Below are 6,000 nucleotides of genomic sequence, written 5' to 3'. Positions count from 1 at the left end.
GGAGTGTACTCTCCTAAGTGCTTAGTACAATGTCCTGCCCACAGTAAGTGATTAGTAAATACCACTGACTGATACATGAATAAGAATAAGGCTGAAAAGGTGGTGGCAGGCATGCAAGGAAGGGTGGAACAACAAAAAACAGAAAAATAACATGAAGAAAACACGAGGATCAACCTCCCAGGAGTTCTGATTTCTGGCTTCTCAGTGCCCCAATCAGGGCTGTTCAGAGTCCTGGGCCCCAACATTCTCTAAGTGGGGAAAGCCTCAGGCTGCCACCTACCCTGGCATCTCTAAGGAGGAGGAGGCAGGAAAGAGCCGATGACCAGGGGAATGGTGGTGCAGAAGGTCTTTCGGGTGCTGAGACTGGCACTCTGGTACCAGAGGTGCAAGAAGGTCTGGGCTGCTGCCTAACTGGCCTCACTGTGACAGAGGGGGCAAGAAGGAGCTGATGACCAGGGGGTATGGTGGCTATGCCCATGCAGCCTGCCCAGACCCTGGTCGCCATAAACAGGGTTTGGGAGGGGGGTGTGGGAGGCAAAGTGTCAGCCTGGTGGCTGTGCTCAGGGTCGGTGTCACCCAGTAATTCAGTAAGGCAGCTGCTCAGAGCAGCCCTCCAAGGGGGTGGCAGTGACAGAGGTGGGCAGTGCAGGGGGGAACATTGCCTGGCAGAAGCGGCATCTGTGTAACATGCCCTTGGAGGGCCCTTGGCAGCTCTGAGCATGGAGAGGCAGAGTCAGCCTGGAGAAATGCTCTGGGCTTGGGGTTTGGGGGCTGTGCATCAATTTCGGCTGGGCTTCAGCTCACTGTGCAGCACAGGACAGATTGCTGCACCCACGTGCTTCAGGGCAGCCACTGGTGTGAAACCAGCTCTGCACAGGCTTGTGCATGAAACCGGCCCTGCACATGCATATGTATGAAACCAGCCCTGCACATGCTTGTATGTGAAACCAGCCCTGCACATACTTGTTCACGACACCAGCCCTGTACATGCTTGTGTGCAAAACCAGCCCTGCACATGCTCGTGTGTGAAACCAGCTCTGCACATGCTCAAGTGTGAAACCAGCCTTTACCAAACCATGTCTCCTGCTCCCTCCACAGGCAGCCACCTTGTTCCAGCAAGTGTCCGGGTATCCTGCAGCTGTGGAAGACCCCAGCCCCTGCCCAGGTGCAGGAGGGTCCCTCCATGACTTCTCTGCCAAGTGGAATGCCTACAGGTTTTTCAAAGTATGAAAATGAGTGCTCTCCACCTCGACCCCACCCCACTGTCCCCAGGGATCAGTCCAGGGGAGTGTCCAGGGGGAGAAGGCTGGGGAGGAAATAACTAGAAGCTGGAGAAGGGAGGGATGGAAGGAGGAAACCAGAATGGAAATATCCTGGAAGAATAGGAGAAAAACTCATCCAAAGAAAAGCAGGGTGAAGATGAAGAAGAAGGGGACAGAGAATCAGCAGGAGAAAGACCAGGCCAAAGGGGCTGAGGAGGGAGTAGGAGTGGGAGGAAAGACAGTGAGGAAGGGGCAGCACAGACATGGTAGCCCATAGTCATGGAGTGAATCCTTCCAGGGATCAAGGGAGTCATGGAGTGAATCCTTCTGGGAATCAAGGGTCATGGAAATCTTAGCCCCAAGATTCCAGACTTCTATTTTCTAGAACAGGAAAACATATGCATACATCCATTTAAACTCTTTTCTTTTGTTTCCCTTTCCTAGCAAATAGGATTCAAAGTTTTCACCAACACGAAAATGAATTCCCCAGCTGACTGCAGGAATAAGGATGGTAAATGCAGTGGATCATTTCCTAAAATATTTTAACTCCCATGAGGGATGGTGAGGGGTGGGGTTAGAGTGGCAGGGTGCATGAGGGGGAGCACAGTGGCTGGATGGATGCAGAGAGGCAGGGTCTAGGGAGCATCCATAGATCTAACCCCCAAAGTGATGCTGCCCTTGAATCCAGGATGATGATCAAGAATTTTCCTTACAACCCCCGCAGTCTTGAGAATCTGGACAGGACTAACTCTCCCTCTTCTCGTGCAAGATGAATCCTGGCCCTGAAGCCCCTCCTCATTATCTTTCCGGAGTAGCAGACCCCTGCTTCCCTTCCCAGGGACCCAGCTAAGGCCCAGAGCAAGTGTGACCTGAATAGTTAGTCTGAGGGAGTCAAGCTAAAAGTGCTGCAACTTCTGTGGCAGACTTCTCCCCTGAGATTATCCAGAAACAATCCCTCTGGGTGGCTTAGGGCTGATGGGGACAAACTGGGACCCCACCCACCTCCAAGTGCAGTCTTCCAACTGAGCCATGAGGGACTTCCACAGTTAGAGAGTGGGAGGCAGTTGAGGAGCCAGTGGGAGAAACTGAAAATGAGAGGCCAGAGACATAGGAGGAGAATCTCAATGGATTGTTTGATTGATTGATTGATTGATTGATTGACAGGACAGTGCCGGTGAAGCCAAAGTTATTAATGTTTTGATCAATCAATCAATTGAATTTATTGAATGCTTACTTTGTTCAGAGAACTGAGCTCAGAACTTGAGAGAGCAATGTGACAGAGTTGGTAGACACATTCCCTGCACATGAGCTTACAGCCAGAAGAAGTGGGTTGTCAATAGTGTTAACAGCAGAGGAGATGTTGAAGAAGATGAGGTTGGAGGAGAGGCCATTGGATTTAGCATGAATGTCACTGGTTACTATAGAGAGGGCAGTTTCCATGGAGTGAAGGGGGCTGGAAACCAGATTGGTGGGGTCAAGGAAAGAACTGGAGGAGAGGAAGCAGAGTCAGTGAGCTAGAACAAGTCACACAAGGATTTTGGAGATGAATGGTAGGAGGAAGATGGGGCAATAACTGGAGGGAGCTGTGGGGTCAAGGGAGGGGTTTTTTTAGGATGGGGAGAATTGGACATGTTTGAAACCAATGGGGAAGAAGCAATTGGAAAATAAAAAGTTGAAGATGGTGGTCAGGGAGGGTGGAAGAGAGGGGGCAAGTGTTTTAATAAGGTGCAAGGGGATGAAGTCAGAGGTTCAAGCAAATAGGCTAGGTTTTGGAAAGGAACAGGGGAGATTTTAGGGACATCAACCTGATGGTTTCCAATTGATAATGAAGTACATGGCCAGGTCAATCAATCAATCAATCAATCGTATTTATTGAGTGCTTACTGTGTGCAGAGCACTGTACTAAGCGCTTGTGAAGTACAAGTTGGCAACATATAGAGACAGTCCCTACCCAACAGTGGGCTCACAGTCTAGAAGGGGGAGACAGAGAACAAAACCAAACATATTAACAAAATAAAATAAATAGAATAGATATGTACAAGTAAAATAAATAAATAAATAAATAAATAAATAGAGTAATAAATATGTACAAACATATATACATATATACAGGTGCTGTGGGGAAGGGAAGGAGGTCATTAGGGGTAAGAGATTGTGGGGGTGGGGGAACGGGGGATTTGAGGAAGGAATTAAAAGTAGGAAAAAGCTGCAGTGGGAAATGAACATGGGAGTCAATAAAGATGGAGAATTGTTGCTGGGCAGAGGAGAGGGCCAAGCTATAGTAAGTGAGGATTAATTGGCCTGGTATCTGGATTTCCACCAGAAGTGCTTAGCAGCTAGAGCATAAGAGTGAAGGAAGATACTTGGAGGGGGCCCAAAGCTTTAGGTTGGTTATAGAGGTGGTCTAGAGCTTTGGGTTGGTTATGGGGGTGGTCCAAGACTTCAGATTGGTTGTGGAGGTCATCCAGGATCGTGGGTTGGTTGTGGATGTGATCCAGCCTTATGGGTTTGTTGTGGAGGGGGTCCAGGGCCCTAGGTGGGTTGTGAGGGTGGACCAGGGCTGCAGGTTGGTTGTGGGGGTGGTCCATGGATGTGGATTGGTTGTAGAGGTGATCTAGGGCTATAGGTCGGTCATATAAGATTGATGGAAGGACAGGAGAGTGAGGAAGTTGAGTTTAGAGGAGAAGGCAATGTTAAGCATGGACTGAAGAAGGAGAAACATGAGGCAGGGAGGTATGCGAGGAAGTTGATGCAGTAGTCAAGACAGGATATCAGTACTTGGATCAGAGTGGTAGCAGTTTGGATGGAGAAGAAAAGGAGATTCTAGAGATGTGAGTATATAACTGTCAAGATTTGGTGACAGATTGAATCTATGGTTGAGTGAGAGAGATGAGTCCACTCAATAATATTTATTGAGAGCTTACTCTGTGCAGAGTTGAGGTTAACCCCAAGGTTACAAGGCTTGTGAAACAGGGAGGATGGTGGTGTTTTCTACAGAGATGGGAATGTCAGGGAAGAACAGGATTTGGGTGGGAAGATGAAGCATTCTGTTTTGGACGTGATAAGTTTGAGGTGTCAGTGGGACATCCCAATAAAGATGTCATGAAAGTAAGAGGAATGCAGGAATACAGAGAAGACAGGTCAGAGCTGGAGAGAAAGATTTGGGAATCATCTGTGTTGATTTGGTAATTGAAGCCACAGGAGCAAGTGAGTTCTCCAAGGGAGTGGGTGTACATGATGAATAGAAAAGGACCCAGAACTGAGCCATGAGGGACCTCCACAGTCAGAGGGTGAGAGGCAGAGGAGGAGCCCGTGAAAGACTGAGAAGAAGCAGTCAGTGGGATGGAAGAACCAGGAGAGGACAATGTCAGTGAAGCCACGTTTAGATAAGGTTTCCACGAGAAGGGGTTGTTCCACAGTGCCAAAAGCAGCACAGTCATGCAGGAGGATTAACATGGAGTAAAGACCGTTGGATTTAGCTAGAGAGGATGTTCAGAGCAGTAGCAGAAATCGGCAATTCCTCCCTGCCCAAATTCCTTTTGTGCAGCCCCAGGGCTGAGTTTCCACTGAATCACCTCTCTGGAGGTGTGAAGAAGGACTAGTGAGGGATGGTGAATTGGGGGGTTGGGGAGGGGGAGGATGTCAGGTATCCTCAGTGCGGGCTCAGGCTCCCAGGGAGTGGAGCAAGATTGGGAGTGTCATCTTCCCTTCCCCTTGAAGAGGTCACATGGCTTAATCATTTGTTCTCCCAACAGGTCCAAAAATATCCAACCCAATGCCTGTCATCCCGGTACCCGGAGCTGGTCTCCAGGGCAACACTTTGGCATCCCGGATAGATGAAAACTGGTTGTGGAGCCTGGTTCCTATTGGGTCAGTCTCCTACACCCTCTTAGTTCTCCTTGTTTGTTTTCATTTCTCTCTAAAATTCCTCTTGAAATAGATTCTCACCCACCTATCACTAGGCTTTGAGACTGGGCACCAACTACAGCAGCATCCAAAAGATTAACAGTTCTGTGGGTATAGGAATGTTAATTACAGTATTGATTTAGCACTTACTATGAGCTAATTGCTGGGTAGATACGTTATAATTAGATACTGTCCCTGTGTCACACGTGGCTCACAGTTTATGTGAGAGGGAGAGCAGGAAATGTGTCCATATTGTACAGATGAGGAAACGGAGGTTTGGAGAGGTTAAGTGACTTGTCCAAAGCCACCCAGCATGTCAGAGGCAGAGCTGAGGCTTGTACCTAGGTATCCTTCTTCCCCAGGCTATGTCGCCTTCATAAATTAACCGAAATACCCACAAATGGAAAGAGTTTTCCTCTTCCTATTGTGTTGGCTAGATTCCTGGGTTGAACCAATTGGGTCATTTCAGTCAGTCATTCATGATCCTCATTTGAGTTACAGCATGGCCCTAGTGGAAATAGCCTGGGCTTGGGAGTCAGAAGACCTGGGTTATAATCTCAGTTGTGCCAATTGCTTTCCATGCGACCTTGGGTAAATCCCTCAGTTCTTCAGTTTCCTCCACTGTAAAATGGGGATTCTCCCTCCTAATTAGACTGGGAGCCCCACGTGGGACAAGAACTGTGTTAAACTGATTAGCTTGTATCTATTTCAGGGCTTAGAACATAATAAGTGCTTAACCAATACCACACAAACACACACACTCTCACAAAACTTCAAAAAACACCGCCCTGCACATCAAGCATACAGCAAAGGGGCCAAATGAGACAGCTAC

Source organism: Tachyglossus aculeatus, chromosome 2, assembly GCF_015852505.1.
Source record: "Tachyglossus aculeatus isolate mTacAcu1 chromosome 2, mTacAcu1.pri, whole genome shotgun sequence".
In the NCBI taxonomy this organism is placed as follows: domain Eukaryota; kingdom Metazoa; phylum Chordata; class Mammalia; order Monotremata; family Tachyglossidae; genus Tachyglossus; species Tachyglossus aculeatus.
Note: the sequence above shows the minus strand (reverse complement) of the source record.